At 40.9% G+C, this 26,283-nt stretch overlaps 1 long non-coding RNA gene across 1 annotated transcript in view; it reads left to right on the top strand.

The window, feature by feature from the left end:
• Positions 1-10,400: 10,400 nt before the first annotated feature.
• The window catches only part of LOC133076527 (uncharacterized), a 221,564-nt gene continuing 205,681 nt past the window's right edge, over positions 10,401-26,283 (top strand). The window contains exon 1 of the long non-coding RNA XR_009697547.1: positions 10,401-10,525. This is a non-coding gene — a long non-coding RNA (uncharacterized LOC133076527). The remainder of the gene's footprint in view (positions 10,526-26,283) is intronic.

Below are 26,283 nucleotides of genomic sequence, written 5' to 3'. Positions count from 1 at the left end.
TTAAGATAGGAGTAAAAGTTGTACTTGCACATGTACCACTTCTAGGGCCCTCATCATGTGGTAATGGCATTATAACGAGAAAAACCACAGGCAAATGAAGTGAACAGTAATTCAAGGAAGAGACACATAAAATCTTGCTAGCTCCAGTTTGGTGAAGTCTGGGGAGGAGTTTACGTTACATAAGGAGGTGGTGTCAGCTAGGATAGCCTGGATGATATTGTGGTAATAACTCCCAAATGTCAATGCTAAAAACAAATAAAGATTTATTTGTCAGTCATGTTCCATGTCCTTTATGTGTGTCCAGGGAGTTCTAGTCTTATATTTCACTCAGTTATTTTTGTTGGAATATTACACAGAAATTGCAATGACATGAAACACAATTATGGTAAATCATTAAATGTAAGGAAAAATAGGATGCAAAATTGCATTTTATAATTTTAGAATAGAAATTATAATATAAAACTTGTGCATAGGAAAAGTCTGGAAGAAATAGTTTGAAACGCTGACAATAACCCTATTACTATGGCAGATCTATGAATGAGTTTTGTTATTCTTGGGTTTTGATATTTTCAATGTTTTCTCAACATGTGTTAATTTTATAGCAGACAAATAAAATGGAGTGTGTTATTTTAAATAAACAGATGAAACTAGCAAAGGAAGCTGAAGACCAGCTGTGAAACCAGATAGATATATGTATAAATATATAGATATAAAAATGTATAAACTTCTTTTAATGGTAGTGAATGGCGACATGTAATTCTCTTTTTGTTTGTTTTTGTTTTTGAAAATCTCTAAACCTATAGCTATAAAAGTAATTTTTACAGTTGTAATTCCAAATCCTGAAAATGCTATACCATAGAGGTCATAGGTGGCTGAGAGGACCTAATAAAGACTGATTCCAGAGGATGGGGTCCAAGGAGGAGGGATTCTGAGCTAGGGAGAGTAGTCGTGTGTGTGCTTGGGGAGGGGACGGAGAGGAGTACGGTGAAGAAAACTGGTCAAGATGTGGTAATAATGCCTAGAAGATGGGCTGTTGAGAGGCAGTGAGGAGCCCCAGCTCACCTCTACAATGTTTCCAGCAGAAATTAGGGCCGCAAAAATGAAAAGAACAATTTGTGCCTTTCAGGAAGTAACAGTCTTGGAAAGAGAGTAAGACACGGGTAACAAAGTAAGGTGAGTGCTAACAAAAAAGAAACATCAAGGTTTCCTCATATAATGCCCTGATCTTTGACTTCTAGGTGTGTAGATTTTTCAGCAAAGCATTTGTCATTTTGATAAACCTAATTATTTTAACTATAGAGAAATTTTTTTTCTTTTTTTAAAAAATTAATTTATGTTTGGCTGCATTGGGTCTTCATTGCTGCGCGCAGGTTTTCTCTAGTTGTGGCGAGAGAGGGCTACTCTTTGTTGTGGTGCGTGGGCTTCTCATTGCAGTGGTTTCTCTTGTTGCGGAGCATGGGCTCTAGGCGCACAGGCTTCAGTAGTTGTGGTGTGTGGGCTCAGTAGTTGTGGCGCACAGGTTTAGTTGCTCCACAGGATGTGGGATCTTCCCAGACCAGGGCTCGAACCTGTGTCCCCTGCATTGGCAGGCAGATTCTCAACCACTGCGCCACCGGGGAAGCCCAGCAGGTGGATTCCTAACCACTGTGCCACCAGGGAAGTCCCCAAAGTCTCTTATTTGCCCTTTTACTTTATTTGCTATTAATCATGCTTTTACTGGGAGATAAATATATCTATACTTCTACTAGACAAGGTATAAAAACAAAAGAATGAAAAAGAGAAAACAAAATGTCCGTATCTCACAAATCTGATTCTTTGTTCGTTACCTAATCTCTCATTCATCTTGTTTAGAAGTTCTGCTTGTATGATTCTGCCATCTTTAATGACTACATTTTGCTTATTTAAAAAAACAACAAAACTTAAAAGGAACCCAAAATTGTGTAAAATAAGTTAAATCTACATATAAATATTCATAATAACCTGTCTCTAGCACAATCACTATATAACAGAAAGACTTTTTTTCTGAATACAGAAGTGAACATGTTTTATATTATTATATTTGAACAATAAAAAAATTAAATGACAATATTCGTCTGCAATCCTGCCACCCAAACTATCTTTCTAGTTTTTTTTTTATGAATATACATAACATGACTATTTATTTTAGAAAACTGGGATTATACTATATAGTACTGTATCCTGTTTCTTCATATATTGTGACCATTCTATGTTATTCTATGTTTCACAGTTATAATTTTTAATGGATGCATAGCACTCTATTATATGGAGGCATTATGATTTATTTAACTACTCCACTATTGTGGTTTTTTAGGGTGTTTCCAAATTTATATTTTAAATAGAAATTATTTAACAGGAAATTTGCTTCTTTGCTATTCCTTCAAAGTAGTTTTTACAGCAGATATAAAAAACATCTTGACTAAAAAAAATAAAGACACATATTTCTGAGGATTCAGAAAGACCTGAAAGGGCATATAAATAGTTCAGTGGGAACAAATTAATTAGTGCCCTCTATCTAGTGTTTCCAAGTTCCATTCATTCATCTTTGTAATGCACTGATGAAGATTACAGAGTTTTGAGTTAGCAAACTGAAGTTCAAACCTGGGTTCTAACATTTTCTACCACTGGCCTATTACTCAGTCTCTCTATAGTGGAAGCATATTGGATTATTTGCCTAGTATCCATCCACAGGGTTGTAATGGGTGCTCCATACACATTTAATATGACCTAACTCTGACCACAGTTAATTAGATCAATAGATGCTATCCTGGGCTCATGAGTTTGTTTTCTTCTTTCAGATATTTTTTCTCTACGTGGCTGGACCATAACACATACACTCAGGAACCATAGGAGCCATGTTTTTCACTGTGTGGATAGAGATGTAAAAGGCACACATTTGTTGTGAACTAGGTCCAGAGGCATTAACAGAGATGATGGATATAGAGATGTGGTTCTAGTTCAATCCCAGTTCCCACCTACATTCCTGCCAAGACAGAAATCTGGATGGCTCTGGAGACACATTTATTTCCTTTTTGGTAGCATAGCCAAAAGCTGGTCTGGGTTAGCCAGAGAAAAACGTGACCACACCAGCCACTGGGCTCTGAGGCTCTCCCTTTGTAACAAGGCCATTTCTATGACCTGGATCTTCCAATGTCGCAGAGTCAAGTGGCTATTCCCTGCCTTCTGGCCCTATAAATATGTGGATCTTTATGGGGCCAGGCCTCTTCACTACTGGGACTTTGGTCTTGGTGCATGCAGATCGCCTATACCCTACTCAACCTGTGGGATGTTGAGATCCAGGGTGATTGTTCCCTTTCTACTACTTCTCCACTTTCCTTGATTATCCCTATTTTATATTTCATTGTGTGATGCTAGTGGTTTGTATTCACAGCTCCTTTGCATGACAGTTTCTTACTTTGAGATAAGGAGATCTATTATAAATAAACCCTTTTTTGTACCCTTAAGTTGATTCAAGTTGGCTTTCTGTTATTAAAAAATTAAAGTGTCATAACTACATAACTATAGCCTCTCTAAGCCACAGTTGTCTCTTTTAAAAAATGGGGCAAACAACGCCAATTGAAATAATAAATGTAAAACTATCGGTACACAAAACACATTCAGTGAATTTAAGCTGAATCCTTCTTGAGGGATCAATATTATAAAAATATTCAAATGACTGAAGGATCTTAGAAAGAAATTACTTTCTATTCCTGTTGATTTAATTTAGTGACTGGCCAGATTCAGGCTGTATAAAGATTTGCAAAATTCATTTTACCCTTTGTTTTTAATTCTGTTATATTTGACCTTTTTCTCTCATCATTTACCCTACTTTCTTGGCATTACTTTTCTATTAGTTTTAGTTTCCAACTTACTTCTTGTCGTCTATTTATTACGATATCTTTTTAATATTTATTTGACTAATTCTCAAATCTCCTTATTTTTCTTCTAACCTTCCTGTCCTGCCCCCAACCTAAACTCAATAGCTAAAACAATATATAACTTTATTATTTCACATATGAAGCCTGTAGGTATGATGAGTCTATAGTTGCTTAAGTTTGAATCCAAACAAAATGCCAGCGACCCACATCCTTTCCACCTTGCCTCTCCACCCTCTTTGGTCTGCTGGCTTTATCCTGAAGAAGCTGTCATCCTTTCTGATCACAGATGGCTGCTGCTACTCCGCTTGCCACGTCACACAACTACATCCAGACAGAAAAGAGGCTTCTCTTCATTTGTGTCCTTTTCTAACCAACAAATGCTTTCCTAGAAGCCCCCAGAGACTTTTTCTCATGTCCCAGCAGCAATGGCACAACATAACAGGCCATAAACCAACTGTTAGCAAGGGGAATAGGATGAATGGAACTGGCTTCGGAAATAAAGTAAATAATTTTACACTAATGAAAACAGGCTGTCCACATTGGGACCCCTTTGGGAATATAGACGACGAAGCCGAAATAAAAAGATGTACAGAACTTTTAATCACCCAGAAGCTGTGATGCTGCCCCAAACAAAGCAATATACTCTCACAGCTCTTAGTTTGGCCCTCAGTGTTCTAACATGATTGTGTGAGTCTTTTGGCTCAGGTTTAAATCTTGGCTTTGTCAATTACTGCTTTATGATATGGGCAATTAACTCAGTTTCCAGATCTGGAAACAGGGGAAATCATAGCGCCACATTCATAGCATTGTTTTGAATGTTAAGTGAGTTAATGTAAGAGAAGCATTTAGAATAGTGCCTGATTGTAGGAAGTAATCAATACATTGTACACACACTCACACACACACATACACACATGCACACACATTTATTTATTTATCCATTTATTCATGTTTACATATATTGAACCGAATAGCAGAGAATCAAGATGTCATCTAGGTATTGCTACTTTCATGCTGAATCCTCAATCATAACTCCTTTTGGTCTTAGGTCAATTTCCCTGGAAACAGACTCTGAGATTTGCTTGCTGGAGGTTTAATGGGAAGTGCTCTCAGAAACAACCCCTGTGAGTGGCTAATGGAAGCCGGAATGGATAGAGGCCAGCACTGGACCGTAATGAAGTTGGCTTAAAGGCCTTGTCTGATACCATGGGGAACTTTGGAGCTGGGATAGCCCTCCTGAATTGTCCCAGATTGAGACGAGGGCCTTTGTACCCTACACATTGCAGAATCATTCAGTAATCAGGCTGCAGGGAGGGGCTGTAATTCGGGGTGAGGCAGACTCTTTGGTGAGGGCAGTTCCTGTAGAAGGATGCAGTTATGAGCCAACACTCCTAGCATTTGGGGATTCCAAGAGTGCCTCAGTCCTGAGAGGCCGGGTTCTGGGCAGCCCTCCACAGCATCTGCTGTACCTTCCCTGGAAAATAATTGCTGTCGTTCTATGTGGATAGAATGGAAGTGCACAGCTAATGGCATGGGATGAATTGCCTAAAGCTTCTGACACTAAGGCTTCCAGCTATAGAGAAAAATCAGCCTCAGGTCAATGCAGTGTGCACAAGTGAGCCCAGAACAGCTGAGCTGACACCTTGCTGGGGGGACCATGAGGTGTCACCTACCTGTTCCACATGGTCCAGGACTGGAAACCTTGACAGAGGATGCCCTGGTTTGGGACAAAGGAGCCTTCATATTCTGAGAAAGCTGTAATACATCACTGAGAGAGACTGGGAATGAAGAAATGCCAGAGCACGATAGATTTAATCGTCAGAAGTCAAAATTTAGATAATTGTGGTTAATTAATGAGATTAAGCCTCAAATCTTACCTTGAATGCTAATGTCCATTCCATGTCTGGAACACACTTTTTAATTAAATCCCTACCTCTTTCCTGGCTTTTTAATTAAACCCCTACCTCCTTCCTGGCTTTCTCAACGTTTAGATCCTGAGAATGATAAAGACATTATGTGCACAAGGATATGTTGAAACAAGGGCATATTTTGAGTTGCTAAACCTATGCAATTTTGCACTTGTGCAACAGACGGCCTCCATTAAGTGGCTAATAAATATTTGCAAAACTAAAAGAAAGTGATGGAAAAGCATTAACTTTCTGCTTCTTGAGTCACAGAGTTGATGACAGAGTTAATTAGAAGACAGCTGTGATGCACAAAACATATGTGGAAGTCAAGGCTGGCTTTTCATGTTTAAATTTTGAGAAGTACCTAGTGGAATAGCCACAGGAAGGAGAAAGTGAAGAGAATTAATCTTACTGAAGTAAAATAAATGAGTTGGAGGTATAAAGAATTGATTATCGGGAGATGGAGCAAAGAAGGTCAGGTGATAAATGCTCAGACTTTCCTTAGAACTCTCTTCCTATGCAGACTTGGAGATGCCATATAGTTTTTGTGTCAGGGGAAGGACTGGATATGTCAACAGAAGACTGGAGTCCTAACAATTTCTTTCACTTGTTAACTGTGTGATCTGGGATAAATAATGTCATCTCTCAAAACCTCAGATTTGTCAGTTGACAAACTGAGGTGACTAGTGTAATGTAGGATATGTGGTCACTAAAATGCCTTCCTATTTATATTTATATGTGTACATTTTTACATTTACTTTCTAAAGAACTAGCGAGAGCATCAAATAGGACTCTCCTATTACAAATCAAATTTCAGTGAGCATATCCTGTTGGGTATAACTTCCTCATCTTGAATTAGAACTTTACTGTTTCTGATATATGTGCTCTGGGTGGAGTGTGGTTCTGGCTGCTTCTTTAGATCATCCAATAATTTTTAAATAGTAAATATAACAGTAAAGTACATGCTCTTTGGAGATCCTAGAGGTACCAAAGAAGACTGAACACTAAGTAGTTTAAAAAATCATTTTCCTGATTTAAAAAATATGTCCAAGGACCTTTAGAAACAGTTCTTATATTTTAATTTCCCTAAAATTTCCCTAAAAAATGTTCAGACACTTTTTATTTAAATGTAAGAAAAGATTCCAATTTGATTCAAGTTGAATCTACTGGTGGGATGTCCATGTGTTGTAGGAAAATCGTTTTGCGTAGGGAATGAAGCTGCTTCTTGGGAAGACTCTGAACTTTAGGGAAAGAGAATCAGTTATGGTAAGCTTGGTCCAATAACTGATAAATTAGAAAGATGAGGACATTTTGAATAAAGAACCTGAAATTTAGATTTTGTTGGAGAAGGTCATCGAGAGGATGTGACTGCCAGTTGACCTACGAGTTGGACCAGGGCAATTGGAGGCTCCTCAACACCTCCTCTGTCCTTGGAATGTGCATTCTGCTTTCCTTCTCTGCACTAGAAGCTGCCTCAAGTGTAATGTGTTGTTGAGACCATCTGGCATGACTGAACCCAGTTAAAGCCGCTATATAAACTTTTAAGATTCTGGCAGGTGGGTGCAGAGATCTACTTGTCTTGCAGCTGCCCAAGATCAGCCTTCTTTGTAAGTTCCCTTGCTTATTAAACCTGCCACCTATCAATCTGAAGTGCTCTTCCTTTTTTTTTTGGTCTCTCCCTGCCCTCTTTTTTACGAGGGCCCGTTTGCAAACCAACAGATTTATCTCTGGACCACATTTGAGTCCTAGGGAATGGGAGAGAGGCTACAGGTTAAACATAAAAAATCCAAACACCGTAATTTGTGGGGCAGAAAGCAGCAGGCTTTAGCATGCCTAGGGGCATGGGAAGAAAGCCCTTGGAACTCCCAATGGTAAGGTGCCCTTTTGAGGTTCTGTTGGGAGCCTTGAAAGTACAATAAAGGAATCTGAGTCAAACAAGTGGTAGTTCAAAGTACACATGCCCAAGGAGAGGCAAGATGTGTTTTGGGATCTCCCAGAAGTAAATGGGTAAGACTGTGAGTGAAGACTCACAGCAGCAAATAGGAATGAGAGGGAGAAAATTCAGTTTGCTATCCATAAAGTAACTCCATTTTAATCCCTAGGAGTGGCAGGTATATTTTTTTCCAAGCCAGTTTCCTTTTTTTTTTTGAGACATAGCCAACAGTTTTCAGTCTCCATAGCATTTAGATGTGGCCATAGCGTTGAGTTCTGGCCAGTGGAATATGGATGGAAGTGATGTGTACCACTGCTCTGGGTGGCCTGTAGAAACCTCCCTTCACAATCAATCCCCCTTCCCTTTCTGGCTGGTTGAGTGGAGACAACTTCATGGCCCCTCTCCCCAGAGTAACCTAGGGAACCACCTGCTGAAGACAGCAGACCCACAAGATGAGGAGGTCTGCTGGAGAGCACGCTGCATCCCCCCAAGTGCCTCCCTCCCCCACCCCGCCCCAGAACACCAGAGTGAACTGTCAGGTGAGCAAGAAATAATTGTGTGCTTTTTATTTTATGTCATTTCATTGTATTAAGTCACTGAAATTCCAGGCCTTATCTGATATGCCAGCTAGCAAGCATCTCATTAATAAATTTGCCCAAGTCTCTGTGGCCTGGGGAAACAGGTGACATACCTAACTATAATACCAATTGTTTGTGGGGTTTTTTTTTTAAATTAATTTTATTTATTTTTTGGCTGTGTTGGGTCTTCATTTCTGTGCGAGGGCTTTCTCTAGTTGCGGCAAGCGGGGGCCACTCTTCATCGCGGTGCGCGGGCCTCTCACTGTCGCGGCCTCTCTTGTTGGGAGCACAGGCTCCAGACGCGCAGGCTCAGTAGTTGTGGCTCACGGGCCTAGTTGCTCGGCGGCATGTGGGATCTTCCCAGACCAGGGCTCGAACCCGTGTCCCCTGCACTGGCAGGCCACTCACCACCAGGGAAGCCCCCTGTGGGTATTTTTTTCTTTCCCTCTTTTACCTATCTTTTGTATGCATATTTTTTTACTTTTAGGTAGTCGCAAAGAATGAAACTCTTAAGATTACAAACTAGAGACTGATGGGCTGGATCAGGGCACAGACTATTTTGTCTGGCCTGTACAGTTATTGTCTGGGTTCACTGTCCACACACACACACACACACACACACACACTTATATCTTGCTTCTCTGGAAAAAGCAGAACATTTCCTAACACGGTTGGCAGCGCTGAGTGGCGGCCACCACCGCTGTAGACAGAGCAGGGGATCTCTCTCCATGTGTCACCAACCCCACTTCCCCAATTGTACCATGGCCAGCCCCCCTCCTCCACTTATGTTTTCTGCCAGGTCCTGGGGCCCTTAGGACTTATTAGCCCTTTTCTTTGGAAAGAGTACTTACATTTTCTGAGAGGTGTTCTTTGGCTATTTTGTTTCTCTAAATGTTTTCTCCCAATGACTCTCAGACGCCCTTCTAAGCTCTTCTGGGCAGGACAGGGCCCTCTTCTTCCTTTTGTTTATCTGCAGCTTCTGCAGTTCTATTGGGCACAGAATCAGCACTTTGTCTGGAACCTTAAACTTGTTAAGCTTCTCCCTTAACCTGCTTGGGGGACTTCTGTCTCCCCAAAATGACCACAGTGGAGTTTTCCTGCTGCATTTCTTTCTAATCCATTTCCAACACTTCTTCAGATATAGAATGTGCAAAGCAAGGAGCATCAAGATGACGGAGGCGCCAGGAATTTTGACCCTTCCTCTTGTCCTGGGATATAAACTGTCAATTCCTGCAGACCACGGCCTGCTGCGCTAACGCTGGGAAACAAGGCAGTGAATTGAACAATGCAATGATGGGGTGTTCTTTCTCATGGAGAAACTGAAAGAAAGACCACCCTATCATTTGCTCTTCACTAAGACAGAGAAGGGTGGGAAAGTGCAATCTGGAGTGTGGATTAAGCTTCCCTTTGAGGATAACTAGGGTGGTGAAGGGTGTTTCTTTAAAAGTTTGGAAAAAGTAAGGCTTGGCTTAACAACAAGCACCTGAAGTGGGGATTACATTTGGTATCACATAAGTAAGATGCTTTCAAGTAACAACTCATGGGAACAGCCTGGTATCCTTTATGGCCTAAAAAATCTGATGAAGTCATTTAAATTCTTCTATTATTATCATTTTTGTTTAATTTTTAGAGAATCACAATAAGGCAGTCCCTTTTTCTCATAGTTCTCTCTCTTGATGACCTTACTCAAATCTGAGTTTTTTTCCCCTGAGTCTAAATGAATGCATCAGACCTGTATTAAGTCAGGGTCAGTTGAGAGAAACGGGCACCATTTAATGGAAGTAATTTCAAATGCCAGCAAAGTTCTGCTTGAGTTTTCCCCATTTCCATCTAGCAAGCTAATTCCCATCTGGCTTCGGTGGCCGCTTCTGCCCTTAAGATGACCCTTTTCCCTCTCAGGCCAGAGTTGTGTTCTCAGCTGTGTTTTGGGATTGGATCTCTCCTGGGTTGCCCTCCTGACTGATGTGCTTTTCTATGAGTAATATAATCATTCACAGGGTTTTTTTTTCTTTTTCTTTCAGACTAGCTGGGTAATTCAAGTTTCATTTTCCCTTTCTGGATATTTAAAGGCCAGCCTTCAGATCAATTTCATGCATTTGGTCACTGGTGAGGCCAATTCCTTGAGCAGCCTATTTGCAGAACTGGTTCTTTGAGCTCCACTCTGCTCCACCAGCCAGGCCCCTACGTGGCAGGAGTAATGTACCCGGCAAGGTAAGTCTTACAGCATCTAATGAATGGTGGGGTCAGTCTCACTGATGAATTGGTATTTCCAGTGCCAACTGGGTAATGATTGGGGTTTCCACTGAGTATCTAATGTTACCAGTTTGGAAATCTCAGGTATTAACCAAACTACTTCCGACATATTCCATCCTCTGGCTTTCTTCCTTTCTAATAGTGTGCAGAAATAGAACAAATGCTTATTTCACAAGCACTGTAATGTGGCAATGGGAAGAGATGGTTTTCTGATAGCTCAGGAATTAGACGATATTTTTTCTACCTGTATGTATGATAGGCGACAGCATTAGGAAGAGGAAAAGCAACTCTGACTACATTTCTCATGCTGTTTTTGGTAATAAGCAAATATGGGGTTTGGATATAAGCTAATTTAATATACATTTATACTGTTGCACATATGTTCCTATTTTTGTGCGTGTTTTATAGAATTTATCTCATCATTTTGTAATCACAACTCATATGTGTGACTGTAATGAGACACTACAATTGATTGACAACAGGCAAAATCCTATATATGGCAAACGAATGTGATAGTCCATCCAATGTTTAGTGTATCGTCACCTACAAAATCCTGTTTGGGAAATGTGAAATTTGGATTTGTGTATGCTTTGTTCTAGGTCTGGGAAAAAAAGGCATGTCCTCACTTTAAGCATGTTTCTCAGAGTTTGTCTTTTCTGATCGGAATACCTGATTATTAGTAAAATTAAGGTGTTTGAAAATGATTGCTGGAATGTTTGCAGATCTTGAAAGGAAGGATAGGAAGAGTCTTGGAAGCAAAGAGGCTTCTAATATGATCATCAAAGAGAATAAAACCCTCCATTTTCTGGCTTCTGTAAATATCAGTGGTCACAGAGGCAGCCAGAGAGTTGAGACAGCAGTTGCAAAGGTATTGTTTCCCTCTTCCTTGGAATCCATACATATTTGGTAACTCTATTTTTTAAAGGAGTAATTGGACTATGTAATATGGTGATTTGAATGTTCCTTGAGGATCTGTCTTTGGTACAAAACTTTTATATAAAAGTTTTCTGTAAAACTTTCACTTTATACAGAGATTTAAATTCAGATCTCCGAAAAGCTAAGGTATATTCTTCTTCTGAATTTCACTCAGTTAATACTCTAGTGAGAGTATTAATGAAGCCCTGAAAGTACAGTCTCATTAATTCATATTAGCTAATGAGAGAGCTCTGATAGGCACCTCCATGTGCTTTTTTTTTTTTTTTTTGGTATTAGTCTTCTAGACTCAGTCCCTTTCTTTTCTTTGTTTTTCCCAGAGGAAGTATTATGGTAAGAATTTCAAGCCTGGTAGGAGAGGTGGCCCGTACTAGGGATAAAATAGAAAACCAACTTAGAGAAAGGAGGTTTCAAGAACTCATAAGCATGCTTCCTGTTCGGGTTGGAAAGATAAAATCAGTCACTGGGTGACATTTTTTCAGCTTCTGATCCTGAGTTCAGGAATACATGACATAGATGGAAAAGCATCTTTCAGCTGAGGTTAACTAATAATCATAACAGTAATAGTAAATATTATTAAATGCTGACCGTGTGCCAGACACTGCCAATCACTCCCTCCGGACTATCTTATTTTTACAACAGCTGTATGAGGCAGGTACAATTATTCTATTATATAAGGAAACAGCTTTAGAGAGATTACTCCATTTCATTGATTCTGAAGCAAGTTTTTTTTTAAATTTTATTTTCTCTGATGTTTTGTCACAGCTTAAAACTGATAAATTTACAATCGCTCTAGCCAGCCAGCAGTTGCGACAGTTGTCGTTGTCTGCTTGGTCATCAACATCAAGAGTGTCAGGATGAAAACTTGCAGAATGTGTGTCAAGTATTTGGAAGAAAGTCCCAGAGGCAGCAGTGGGATTTTAGCCCTCATGAGCCGAATAGTGGGACAGTGAGAGAGGAAGTACATTAGACTTGCTTAGTATCTTTCCCAAAGTTGGAGTTAAAAGTAGGCCAGCTCTGCAGCACTGTAAAGCCAGCACCTGTGGCTTTAGTCCTCTGTGAATTTTCTTATGAAACGCTGCACTCTCTGTGCTCTTGATAGTGGAGGACACTGGACAACATGGTGTGAAAAAAACACGGACATCTATGACTCGAGTCTAAAGTGACTCCGAAGAGTCAGATCCTACATGCGAACAAGTTTCAGAAATACCTCAACCAATTTCTTTCGCATATATTTTCCTTTTAACATATATACACAGAAGTGATCTATGATAAAAATCTATGGCTAATGCAATTTAAGTTGGCTCTTTCATTAATTCTAAGATAAACTGTTTCACAGATAAAAAGTATTATGTCATAGTTTACCATCACTAGTGTCTTCAGTTCAATCAAATACAGTAAAAGAGATAAAGCTCTGTCTGGCTCCAGAGACCAAGTTCAGAACGTGAGGCCATAGTGTACTCACTAATATGATTTAAAACATTTGTTTGTTGCAGACAAGCATGGCAAGACCGCTAACATCTCTTTGGTGAATACCTCCTGAGACAGAAAAGTAATAATAATACTAATAATTATCATAATGCTATGTTAAATTTATGGTGCACCTTACAGTTTGCATGGCTCTTTCGCTAGTTTAGCTTGTTGACTCCTTACAACAATGCTATGAGGTAGGAATTGTTATGATCTCTTTCTTTCATGTAAAAGCAGAATGCCAGATGCTCCTCACATATACTTGCTGAGTTCTGCTGGATTCTCCGGTAAAAGGACTCAGAGTGGAAATATTTGTGCGAGAAGTTTATTGGTCACCTCTCCTAGGAACAATATCCACTGGGTATGGGCAGGAACAGGACCAGGCGGGGGGATAAGTTGAGCTGCAGTGAAGTTTGTAATAAAGGCCTCAGGTGATCCCATGGAGAGAGCTCTGGAGTTGGGGTGGCCATTCAGAGTTGTCCTTAACTGAGCCAGTGTGGCATGCCTATGTACCCCTGCATTAAGCAGCCATTGGATGTGGACTGTACCCAGAGGGGACATATGATCTTGGGTAAGGCCACTACCTTGGGTTGATAGCAATTCCTGAAGTGGGTCTCAACTCTGAGCCACCAGCTGTCAGCACTTTTGGTAGCTGTGCTCATGGCCATCTGGCACATCACAGCATCCACCAGAACCTACACCTTGTGCTTCTTCCATGCACTTGCTTTGTATAATAAGGCCACTCCATCTGAGAAGAGCTCCTAAGGATTCCGGTAGGTCTCTTCTCCTGGGAAAGCTTAGAAGGAGGAGAATAGTCAGATGAACCTGGTCCCTGCTTTTACAGAAGGAGATAGTCTCCATCTCCTCCTCTCCTACACATTTCCCTCACCCTTGGCTAGGACCTCTTTCTTTGGTCCAGGTGGCTTACCTGGTGGTGACACAGTCCTTTATCCCTGAGCAGTTTGAGCCCCTGGCCACCATGCCTGTCTCAGGCCACGGCCGCTATACTTTGCTGTCTATTTACTATCAATGCTGGACAAGTGAATATTAGGATATACTGCAGTGGATCATGTGGGTGATCAAATATTTGCCTTTATTGTGTAACAGCAGTTCTGTCTCCTTCTAATGATCTATCACCCATGATGATGATCTATCACCCATGATGATAATCTATCACCCATGATGGTCTCTTGGCTTGGGGACCCCAAAGTGCCTGGGTGGCAGATATAGCTGACAGTTTAATGGGACCCTTACTGTCTTCCCTGGTGGAAGCATTCCCCCGGTAGCAACCAGCACTTAAATTCACAGAGCTTGGAGTTTGGGGAATGGGAAATAAAAACTCTTCCAGTGAGATATTTGAAGTAATGGAAAGCAAGGATACTCTTCATCCTACCCTCTGTTTTTGTACCAAAACCTCCTATCATCCATCCTAGCTTACCGAGCACAGGCTTCACTTAGCTTCTCAATGATGCCGGTGCATTGCTCACCAAGATTTTGTCATGCTTGGAAAATGGAACTCAAAGAAAGTGGCCACTGTGGACCTGAATAAAGAAACTTAAAATCTCTGCAAGATTGGAAGCTATAAAAAATTTGTTTTATAAATCAGGTGTGAGGATATTTTGACAGATCTGCATATAAGGAAAATTTAAATATACAAAGTACTGTATTTGTTTGCTCTTACTTTTCCAGGTCTGAATTATTTTATTTGTCGAAATCAGGGGTCCACACACAATGGTCCTCAGGCCAAATCCAGTCTGTTATCTGTTTTTGTAAATAAAGTTTTACTGGAATGCAGCCATGCCATTTGCTTACATATGTCTGCAGCTGCTTCTGTGCTGCAATAATAGAATTGAGTAATGGAACCAGACTGTATGGCGCACAAAGCCTAAAATATTTACTGCCTACTCTTTTTCAGGAGTCTGCCAACCCCTGGCTTGGCTAGCTGACTTGTGATTAACAATTCATTTGGTCATAAAAGTAATAAGTTTGGTATATTTAGAAAGTTAGTTGTAATTAAGAGCTTTTATTTGAGGGTAACATAGCAAGGTTTTTTAGGAAAAAAATATACTCTTTCTTTTAAATATTTTACTTTTTAATTTATTTCTATTTTTATTATTTTTTTAGTTTGGCTGCATTGGGTCTTCGTTGGGTCTTTGTTGCTGTGCGTGGGCTTCCTCTAGTTGAGGCGAGCGGGGGCTACTCTTCGTTGCCATGTGCAGCCTTCTTATTGCGGTGGCTTCTCTTGTTGCGGAACATGGGCTCTAGGCATGTGGGCTTCAGTAGTTGTGGCACGTGGCTTCAGTAGTTATGGCTTGCGGGCTCTAGAGCGCAGGCTCAGTAGTTGTGGCGCATGGGCTTAGTTGCTCCGTGGCATGTGGGATCTTCCCGGACCAGGGCTCGAACCCGTGTCCCATGCATTGGCAGGCAGATTCTTAACCACCGCGCCAGCAGGGAAGTCCCTCTTTTAAATATTTTGAGATACATCTCCAGTCCTAGCTGTCTTACAGATTTCTGGAATGTTCCTCACTTTCTTATTTCCGACTCTTGGCCTGTTTGGTTTGGGTATTTATTCTGTAGCTTGAGCTCATGTCCCACTCGCCCTACCCAGAGCTTGCTAAACTGAGTCTTCTGAGTTCTTGCAGCTTTTTAAATCTTTTTCCGCTGTGTTATCTTTTTAAACACAGTCAAGAGCGTCATCTCCACATTCTGTGCCTCCAGCACTGAAGTTGCAGGGTCCTGGCAGGGACTTGCTTCTCTCATTTGCTGGGAACATTGGACGACAACAGTGTGGATATAAAATTGTGTCTGGCTTCACTCCAGGATCCTTTTTTCCCTCTCCTACAGGGACCAGTGAGGTCATCAGGGCACATCTGGTACTTTTCACAGTTGCTTGGTGAGGGACTTCCAGGAACAGGCTCTGTGGCTGGAGCCGCAGCTCTCAGCTCTGTCTGCTGCTCTGACTGAGTCAAGCGATAACACCGTCGTCTAAATAGCACTTAAAAGATTTGCCGTCCAGGGTTTTCGGAAGTCCCAAATGAGCAGATTAATACCAGAAAAGCCCCATTTTCCAAGTGAGAACTGAACAAAACAGTCACCCTTCTGTCCTTCCTCACTAATGAATCTGCTGTGGCTGGTCCTCCTGTTAGGGATGAAGGTGGATTATTTTTCTGACCATGAGGGAGGATGGGAGAGGGCAGGGGGAGGGGCTACTGTGTAGTCTTCTATTACAAGAGGGTCTGTTAAGGAGAGATTTCTTGCCCTCTCCTTGAACTCATTTGTTTATGTGTGGGTGGGATCCTTCTGTGTGGCTCTTCCCCAGTGCCCTTCAGGGTAGAGAGGACACAGTATGGAGTGCAGGGAAGAAAGGTTTGGATGCTGAAATTAGAACAAGGGGTGAGGAAGGGCAGGCAGTGCTTTGTAGGTCCTGCCGTGGCTCCCCAGTTCCCCTGTGCTATCAACATTCCATCCGTGTTTTGCAAAACTCTTGGTGCTTTGCAGCAAGTATATCGCTCCAGGGCTTCTGTCGCCCAGAGATACTGCATCAGCCTGACACTGGACAAGAGCCCAACAGGGCCCCCTCTGTCACCGAAGCCTCTGTCTGAATGAAACCACTCTAGAAAACAAGGCTCACTTTGGGGCAACTTAATTTTCCCTTAAATAACCTTTTTTTGTCAAATGCATGACAGCTGAAAACCTTAAAGAATTCAGGTTATTATTATTATTTTTTTGCTCCTATCCAGGACAAGAAATTCTAATAACAACCTGGCACATAGTAGGCTCTTGATAAGTGTTGCTTGCTGTGCGAGTCTTCCTACACATGTCCTGAGGACTTTGTAGATGATGCCATTATTTTTCCTTTACGCTTTGCTGAAGGTTGGCCAACGGCTGGAGGGTCACAAAGTTTCTGGAAGCAGGAGAGCACAGAACGTTCCTGCAGAGATGGGAGCGTGCTCAGGGATTGTTAAATCCCCACCCCTTGGCTGGACTTGCAGGGAACAAGTCCAGAGGACAGAGGAGAGGTGAAGTCCTCTATCTTCATCTTGTACCAGAAAGTTGAAAGTCCCAAGTCAATTGAGCAGCTTGGATGAGACAGCAAGGCGATAATCCACAGTAAAAGGAAATCTTTGTAGATACCTAAGCAGGTGTGGGAAAGAACAGAAGGGCTCTGACCTGCCTGGAGGGGCGGGGTCGGAGCTCTGAGGAGTGGAGGACATTAGTGAGGTAGCACGTCTCCCAGGACTTGCATCAGGTGGCCAGGTTGTTTGAGAGAACAAATATTTCCTGAATTCCTCCTCTCTGTGTGTGAGGCTGTGGACAGACAATGAGAAAGAGACAACGTCCTTGGCCTCAAGGAGTTTATAATCTAGAGAAGAATCTCTCAAATAAAATCATTTACGTTATGGCTCTTGGCTGGATTAAATGAGTGAACATTGGTCTGGTGTTATTTTGGATTTGTGTGCTGAATTACACATACAGTTTTTAGGCACTTGTCCTCAGTCAGATCTCCTGGTAGCCTATTTGGCAATGCTGAGACAGAGTAGAACAGAAGAACTGAGGGAGGTGGTGCGTTCCCTGCCCCCTGGAGAGCCAGCCCCGGGCTGGTGGGCTGCTGTGTGGATGTGGTTCAGCTACAAATTATACAGCACTAACCTCCAGGGGCTGCCATTCCTCTTCGAGGTTGCCTGCTTCTCAGTATGTACGTGTCTTTGGGACACTGATCATGAATTCAGAACACCTCTCCTGGGAAGGAAATTCTGAATTACAGATGAGAGAAAGATCACGTATTCAGGAAACGTTCCAATTCCAAAACTAAAGACTGAAGAGCTGTCTGGATGTGAAGCACTGATGAATCTTCATTTGAGCACATATATTTGCTAGAATATTGAAAATACCAATATATTAAAATTATCTGTCATAAAATTCAAGCAAAGTGCCTCTTGATGTCATATATTAACTGAAAGCTGACGTCGATACCATTCGAACTGATATTTGATACCATTATTATCAAAATAAAAGGCTATTTTTCTTCCAAAAGGAAGCGTGACAAAAATTATCTTTGCAATTGATATCTGTCCTTGTCAAGATTAAGGGCAAATTTTGTGTTCTGTTTGCCGGACAAACTGGGAAAGGACAGTAAAAAAATCTCATGAATTTATTGCATGGTGTATGAAAAATATAATAGTCCCTGAAAGCTTAGCAATCATAAAGTACATTTTCCTTTAATTCAAGCTAATGACTTAAAGCCTGAGTCAAAAGTCCTTGAAGATCAATCGAGAGGGACACATATAGCCTGGCACAGTGTGTGATGGCAAAGGGTCCCAGAAGGTCAGGGTAGATCATTCTCTAACACCAAGGCTGACTGGGACTGTGGTGACCACAGAAGAGACAAGAGAAATCAATTGCACAGGAGCCCAGGAACCAAAGAGCCAGTAGAGTTCCATGGTGACTTTCAGGGAGCTTTTCCCAAGTGACTTCATTTTGCTTTCCAGGAAATATGACCACTGAGGTAATTATTCTAATGCACTGTATTTGTCCTTCTATCGGAAATAGTCACCAATTACATGTGTTATAAATGTCCCCTATTTTTTCCACTTAAGAAGACAGAAGACTTGAGGAATTTAGCTTTTTTAGAGAGGATAGAATATTCCTAGATAAGATGCAAGACATTATCTAAGAAAGGAACTGAAAAGAAACAAAGTGAGAATCAGGACTGAGATGGAAAGAGGAAGGATATTCTATTTGTCCAGGGAGAGAAAGTTACAAAGGTAAAAATATTGTCCAGAAGAGAAAGAAAGAAGAAATTGTGACAGCACAAGTAAATAGTATATTATGCCAATTTAAACAATTAGAGAAAGCCACAGGCCATTGCTAGTTTGAGAACTCTCAGTTCTGGCCCTGGAATAGGAGTCACTGCTGTGCGTGGCTCAGACGTGGTGACTCATGTGGTTGGCTGTCCTTCTGGGCTGAGTATCTGAGCTGTAATCAGTACCCTTAAACTCATCCGGTTGCTGTAACTGCTGCCCACTCCTAGCTCATGAGTGAATAACTGATGCCAACAGAACTCTGGAAAGAAGCTTTATGTTCTGGGTGTGACAGTCGATGTATTTGAGGACATGGTTCTTACATATTTTCAGCTCTTCTTTTAGTTAAAAATTGGGTCTTTGGAAAATGAAGGAGAGCTTAGGAAATCGGTGGGTGGCTTCACAGATGGTATGAACTGTGGCTTGCTTTTATAGTGATCATGTTATCTATTGATCGATAGGTAAGGTAGTCTATTCATCAATATTTATGGAGTATCTACCTTGTGGTAGGTGCAAAAAATACAAAATAATTAAATGACACACTTCTTTTTTAAGAATGAAATTTAGACAGATGGGTAAGAGAGAAGTAAATCTAATAATACACAGAGTTATAAAGGATACAACAGTGCCATGCCCAGGGTGCTATGAGGACATAGAGAAAGGGTCATTAATTCTAACCAGAGGCTCATAGAATGTTTCCAGAGAAGATATGTATTGAGCTGAGTTGGCTAGATATAATGTGGGAAAGGACATTCCAGATTGAGTGCATAACATGTTTATAGCAAAAAACTCCTGCGTTCCTGGAATCTCAAGGATTTTGCCATTGCTCGAATCGTGAGAGTCTGGGAGGAAGGGAGGTGAGAGATGGGTGGGTCTCAGAGGGTTTTGGGGGCTAAGCTATGGATTTGAACTTCAGCCTGAAGCCTATGGGGAGTTATTAAACAATGTGAAGCGGGGGAATAATATGATCATATTTGCATCTTGTGAAGTTCATTCTTGGATAATGTGAAGAATGGTTTGAGCTTGGTCCCATCAGAGCCCAGAAGATGTGACTACTAGACTCAAGAAAAGGAAGGGGGTTCTTCTCATGAGACTGAGAATAAATAATACATTTGGTCAGAGGTTCTCTGATCAAGAATGCTAAAAATACATTTTGAGGGAGCGAAGGAGAACCACTCTGTTAGAACTAGAACACTGAATATAGTGGAGTACAACAAATGTGTTGTGAGAAGAGTAATGATTGTGGGGAGATCCTCAGATAAAAAGTAAGAGTAAAGATCAATGCTTTTTTTTAGTCAACAAAACTATGTATTGTTTTCAATTCTTCTTTCCCTCACTCCTTACATTAGCATGTTCTATCAGCTACTCTGCCAAAATACATTCAGAATCTGTCGATTTCTACCTTTTTTTCACAGTTTTTGCCCTAGTCCAAAACACCGCGAACTATCATTTGAACATATGCAAAAGCTTCCAGTTGTCACTGTTATGGACTGAGTTGTGTCCCCTCCAAAATTCTTGTGTTCAAGCCCTGACAGCCAATGTGACTCTATAGGGAAGTAATTAAGGTTAAATGAGATCTTAAGGGTGGGCCCCTAATCCAAGAGGACTGGTGTCCTTATAAGAAGAGGATGAGACACAGAGGAAAGGCCATGTGAAGATATAATGAGAAGGTGGCCATCTGCAAACCAGGAAGGGAGGCCTTACCAGAAACCAAGCCTGATGGCATGTTGATCTTGGACTTCCAGCCTCCAGAATTGCAAAAAAAAAAAAATACAGTTCTGTTGTTTAAGCCGCCCACTCTGTGGTATTTTGTTATGGCAGCCCTAGCAGACTAACACACCCCCCTACAACACATTCTCCACCTGGGGATCTTTTTAAAATAGAAATCAGATTCTATCACTCCCCTACTTAAAATCCTTCTTGTCTTCCTATCCCAGTTAAATAAAATTCAAACTTCTGACGTAGCGGATGAGGCCCTATACAGTCCATTTTCCACCTCCCCCTCCAGGCTCCTGGTCAGCCAAACAGATTTTCCGTCTAGTTTTCAAACAGGCCACATTCTTTCTTGACTGAAACCATTTAACTTGTTGTTCTGTGTGTCTGGAAGGCTCTTCCCATAGTCTTCCCGGGCTGTTGGGCTGCCTCTTTCTTGTTATTCCAGACTCAACTCAGATGTTATCCCTCAGAGACCCCTTATGATTATCCATTCTTACCCCTCCTCCCTCCCTGCCGTCCTCTAGTTCATAATCCTGTGTACTTTCTTCAAAACAGTTACTACAATCTGAAATTTTCTTATCTGTTTCCTTGTTCATCATCTATCTTCTCCACTAGACAGGATGCTCTATGAGGGCACTCTTTAAATTCTCAGCATCTAGAGTAGTGACTGGTTCACAGTAGGTCATAAAGAATGAGTGCGTGCAGAGTTCCCAGCACCTGCATCTGTCTCCTTCCTATGGCTGGAGCTCCTCACCTCCCCCTGCAGACATGGTCCTGCCTCAGTCTCCAGAACCTATTCTCATCAGGGCATGAGAGATTAGCGGCCGTGAGTTAGGATTCGCCTTGCTTCTCACCCAACTCTGACCTCCAGCCCCAGTTCTGACAATGATGCCTTTGCCTCACATTTGACATCTTGTTCCATTTTGTTCTGCTGTTTTAGCAACTGCCTTTTTTCCTTTCCTGGGGCAGGGATGTTAGGCGAATCTTTCAGGGGACTAATGTACTGTGTTAGCAAATGAGAGTTATGAGCCACTGAAACTTCATTTTTAAAATATGGTCTCATTTGTTTTACAGATTGGTGAGTCCTGGGGAAATTTGGTTTATGGTTGGAAAGAAAGCCAGAATATTTGAATTATATGAAACCCTAAGGTTTTTATTAGTGTATATTCATAAAGAATGTGCCAAATGTCTTTGAGTTGTATTAAATAGCCAGAGGAATTAAAAAAAAAAAACCAGTGTCTTGCCCAACCCTCAAAATGATGGAACTCTGTGGCCCCTCGCACTCCCCCAACTAAAAGAAGCACGATCGCACAGGTTTTACTTTTGCAGTACTTATCAGCTTTGTATGACTAATAAGAGAGAATATCTCAGGGTTAACAAGAAACAGGAGCCATGGGAAAATTTTTAAAGGAATGTATTTTTTTCCTGAGATTTTTAGTTTATATTCCAGGCTTCCAAGCCTGGCAAGTTTCGATTAGGATTTGAGGATGAAAGCCTTAATGTTAGGGAAAAATAAATGATAACAAAAATCTTCTCCCAACCCAGAAAACCTCTCCACAAAGTCAGTAGAAAAAGAGACCTGTTTTGTTCTTAAATAAGTATTAAAGCAGTATGTGATACTCATGACAGGCAGTTGCTAGGAAATTACAAACACAGAAAGAAATCCCACCGCCTTATATAGTCAAGGAGATTATACAGCCAAGAACATTCCCTACATGTTCTCAAGATAAACAATAACTAGTCCTCAAGTCAGAGCACTTGACAGCACATTCGTCACTCATAGTTCACCCTCAATTTACCTGGTAATCGGGTTAACCGTCTGAGTTAGCTAATCGACTTTATACGAAAGAAAAATAAACTCCTATCTTTATGACAGGAAGTAGTTTCACAACTTGAAGCAAGGCCCCTCCTGTCGAAGTCAGGCTTCTACCTTCGCGCAGAGACTGGGAGCTTCAAAGGGATTCACCGACTCCCAGGTCCCTGAGAAAGGCTGTCTTGGGCTGTAAAATGGCAACAGAGACTTAAAAAAAAAAAAAGATTTACATGCGTCTCAAAGAGGCAGAGATAATTCACAATAACAAGTTGATAAAAAGAAAAAAAAAAAAGAAAGGGAAAGGGATTCTAATGAAAGGGAAGAACTTCTCTTCCCTTATTTTTATTTTTATTTTTATTTATTTTTAAAATTTATTTATTTATTTATTTATTTTTGGCTGTGTTGGGTCTTCGTTTCTGTGCTAGGGCTTTCTCTAGTTGTGGCAAGTGGGGGCCACTCTTTTTTTTTTTTATTACTGGGTTTATTGAATTGCCTTTTTTTTTTTTAACGGAAGTGAATGTATTTTTTAATATTTTATTTATTTATTTATTTATTTATTTGGCTGTGTTGGGTCTTCGTTTCTGTGCGAGGGCTTTCTCTAGTTGTGGCAAGTGGGGGCCACTCCTCATCGCGGTGCGCGGGCCTCTCACTATCGTGGCCTCTCTTGTTGCGGAGCACAGGCTCCAGATGCGCAGGCTCAGTAACTGTGGCTCACGGGCCTAGTTGCTCCGCGGCATGTGGGATCTTCCCAGACCAGGGTTCGAACCCGTGTCCCCTGCATTAGCAAGCAGATTCTCAACCACCCCGCCACCAGGGAAGCCCTGGGGGCCACTCTTCATTGCAGTGCACGGGCCTCTCACTATCGTGGCCTCTCTTGTTGCGGAGCACAGGCCCCAGACGCACAGGCTCAGTAATCATGGCTCACGGGCCCAGCTGCTCCGCGGCATGTGGGATCTTCCCAGACCAGGGCTCGAACCCATGTCCCCTGCATTAGCAGGCAGATTCTCAACCACTGTGCCACCAGGGAAGCCCCCCCCCCCTTATTTTTAACAGCAAGAATTAAGCCTTTTATTTTATTTTCAGAACAATGCACATTTTTTTTAAACATCTTTATTGGAGTATAATTGCTTTACAATGGTGTGTTAGTTTCTGCTGTATAACAAAGTGAATCAGCTATACATATACATATATCCCCATATCCCCTCCCTCTTGCGTCTCCCTCTCCCCCCCCATCCCACCCCTCCAGGTGGGCACAAAGCACCAAAGCACCGAGCTGATATTCCTGTGCTACGCAAGCCTTTTATTTTTAATTTTGCTTTGTTCTAACCAGGAGAACTTCTCAGATTTTTATGTCTTGCCATCAGCAATACACAGAAACTAGAGAAGCACAGGAATTCCTCAGGCATCAACTCCTGCAATTAAACTGGAAAAAATACTTTCTTTTTCTTAACCCTCATACTCTATTCAGGGATTAGGCCATTTTTCACTGACTGCTGAGAGTTTCTATTCTGTTACCAATTAATTGTTCTAGTTAAGAGAGAGAAAAAAATAAATCATCCCCTCATGTGCTCCCCGGCAACCATTTGTCACTGTTTTCAAAAAGATGCAAAGTCTTTTCAGTTGGTACTTCGTCTGAGAGATAGAAAATGCCTTCTCTGGGAATCAGAAGGGTTATTTTCATAACTTCCTGGTCTCTGGAGCGGAGTGGGAGGTGAGCTGGGAGACCGGGCTTTGATCTTTTCCAGAATGGACGTCTCACACCACTCAGGTGTACAAAATGGTTTCCAATAAGAGATGGGTAAAAACTTCTTGTTTGCCTGATTTGTGTGCATTCAGAATTTGAGATTGGAAAATTCTTTGAAAAGTTACTACTTACTCCTTGACTGATCAATATAGCCCTGACCTAAGATACCTTCTCCATTTTAGTTAATCTGTTTGGGGCTGGGTCAGTCTCCAAAGATTCTGGTGATTAGAGAGAATGAAAGGATTCTGGGGAAAACAAAGGGTAGGTTTGGATGGAAATATTCATTCAGATATTCCCCTAAAGAAATTCAGCCTTAAATCCTTTTTTAAAAAATTGAAGTATAATTGACATACAATACCATATTATTTTCACGTGAATATCATAGTGATTTGATATTTATATACATTTCAAAGCAGTTACCACAATAAATCTAGTTACCATCTGTCACCATACAAAGTTATTACTATATTACTGACAATATTCTCTCTGCTGTAAATTACATCTCCATGACTTATTTACTTTACAGCTGGAAGTTTGTACCTCCTAATCCCCTTTACCTATTTCACCCACCCCCTAACACCCTCCCTTCTGGCCACTGTCAGTTTGTTCTCTTGTTTCTATGAGTCTATTTCTGTTTTGTTTTGTGTGTTTTTAGGTTTCACATATAAGTGAAATCATATGGTAATTGTCTTTCTCTGTCTGACTTATTCCCTTAGCATGATACCCATCTGTGTTGTTGCAAATGGCAAAACTTCATTCTTTTTTTATGGCTGAAAAATATTCCTTAAATCCTTTTTGATTTGGCTCTGGGACTGAGCCCATGTGAGAACTTCCAGGTAAGTGATGAAGTAAACCTGCTAGAACTCATCTTATTAAGACATACTTCTGTGGGTCAGATGGTAAGACATATTTCTGTGGGGTCTGGCTTCTTCTGGTGTATTTCATCCTGTTACTACTTCTCAGGCTTGCAAATCAGGCTGCTCAGCTTGTGTGAGATCAAAGTTCTGGAAGTGAAAGCTCGTGGAATTGATACAATCCTTCTACCTTGCATTGCCCTCACTACCAACCCCCTACCAAAAAAAAAAAAATAGTAAAATTATCTCATAACTTTGGAGGCACTTTTATTTAGCCCAACGGAGTTTAAAGACCTTTTCTTCCCAAGGATACCTTTTAAAATAATGTTTCTAATCTTCCAGCTTTCCATTTGGTGCCCTTCAATAGAAAGGTGACTTCAATAGAGGTTAAATAACAGTTTAGATTTTAGGCTACATGCCAAGTGCTAACCTTAAAATTCTGCCTAGAATGGAAAAAAGAGGAAACCCAAAATATTTATGGTTATTTGGCTTTACCTTGGTATAATTTATAGGAGTTTCACATAACAGATATATTTAATCATGTAATGGAAGTACACAATTAGTAGATAAATGAGCTAATTTTATTATCTAGATTTTAATAAAGCACTTACTGCTTTGCCTTATGAAGCCAACTTGGAAAATTAAGTCACATTAGCTCAGATGTGAATATTGTCACAAGTGCTCAATTTTGGCTGAAATCCCATAAAGAAAGAATAATGATGATCATCAATGCATGAAAACTGCAGGAAGATGCCCAGAACAGTGCCTCAGGAAATGGGCAAGAAATTGGATTAAAATAATGTTTCCACTAATGATAAAAGTTATAGTGGAGGAGGGGTAGGGAGACAGTCTCTCAATGGGTTTCATAAAATGTAAATCCCCATAAGTGAATTCTTTTTCATTTTTATTTTAGCCATATTCTGACCTTGAAATAAGGCATAATCAGAAGTGGTCCAGAAAAGTCCTGGTCATTTTAAATAACCTTAAGCCCTTCCTATGGAAGTAATTTCACATATAAGTTAAAAACAAGTTGCATTCACTTTTGAAGTTTGCTTCCTCCAGAATGTGGAAACCAGTTTCTGTTAACTATTTTGCACCACCATATGTTAAATTACACAACGGGATGAAAATGGCTCCTCCAAGATGTGAGAGGGAGCTGCTGCATTGCATTTGGAAGCGTTGGCAAATTACCTACATTCATGATTAGAAGCTCTTTCCTGAGAAGATTGTTAAGGACTGGAATCAGCTACTTTGCATATTTGGAAAGATTAAAAAAAAAATCTTTGGGTGATTTAAAAAGTCTTTTGGGTGGGTGTTGGTATGGAGAATCCCAGAGGTAGACAGTGAACTCAATGGCATTTAAGGATTAAAAATAGACAGGGAGG

The sequence above is a fragment of the Eubalaena glacialis genome, chromosome 16 (assembly GCF_028564815.1).
Source record: "Eubalaena glacialis isolate mEubGla1 chromosome 16, mEubGla1.1.hap2.+ XY, whole genome shotgun sequence".
In the NCBI taxonomy this organism is placed as follows: Eukaryota; Metazoa; Chordata; class Mammalia; order Artiodactyla; family Balaenidae; genus Eubalaena; species Eubalaena glacialis.
The sequence above is the reverse complement of the archived record's forward strand: the minus strand, read 5'-3'. Positions and strand labels throughout refer to the sequence as shown.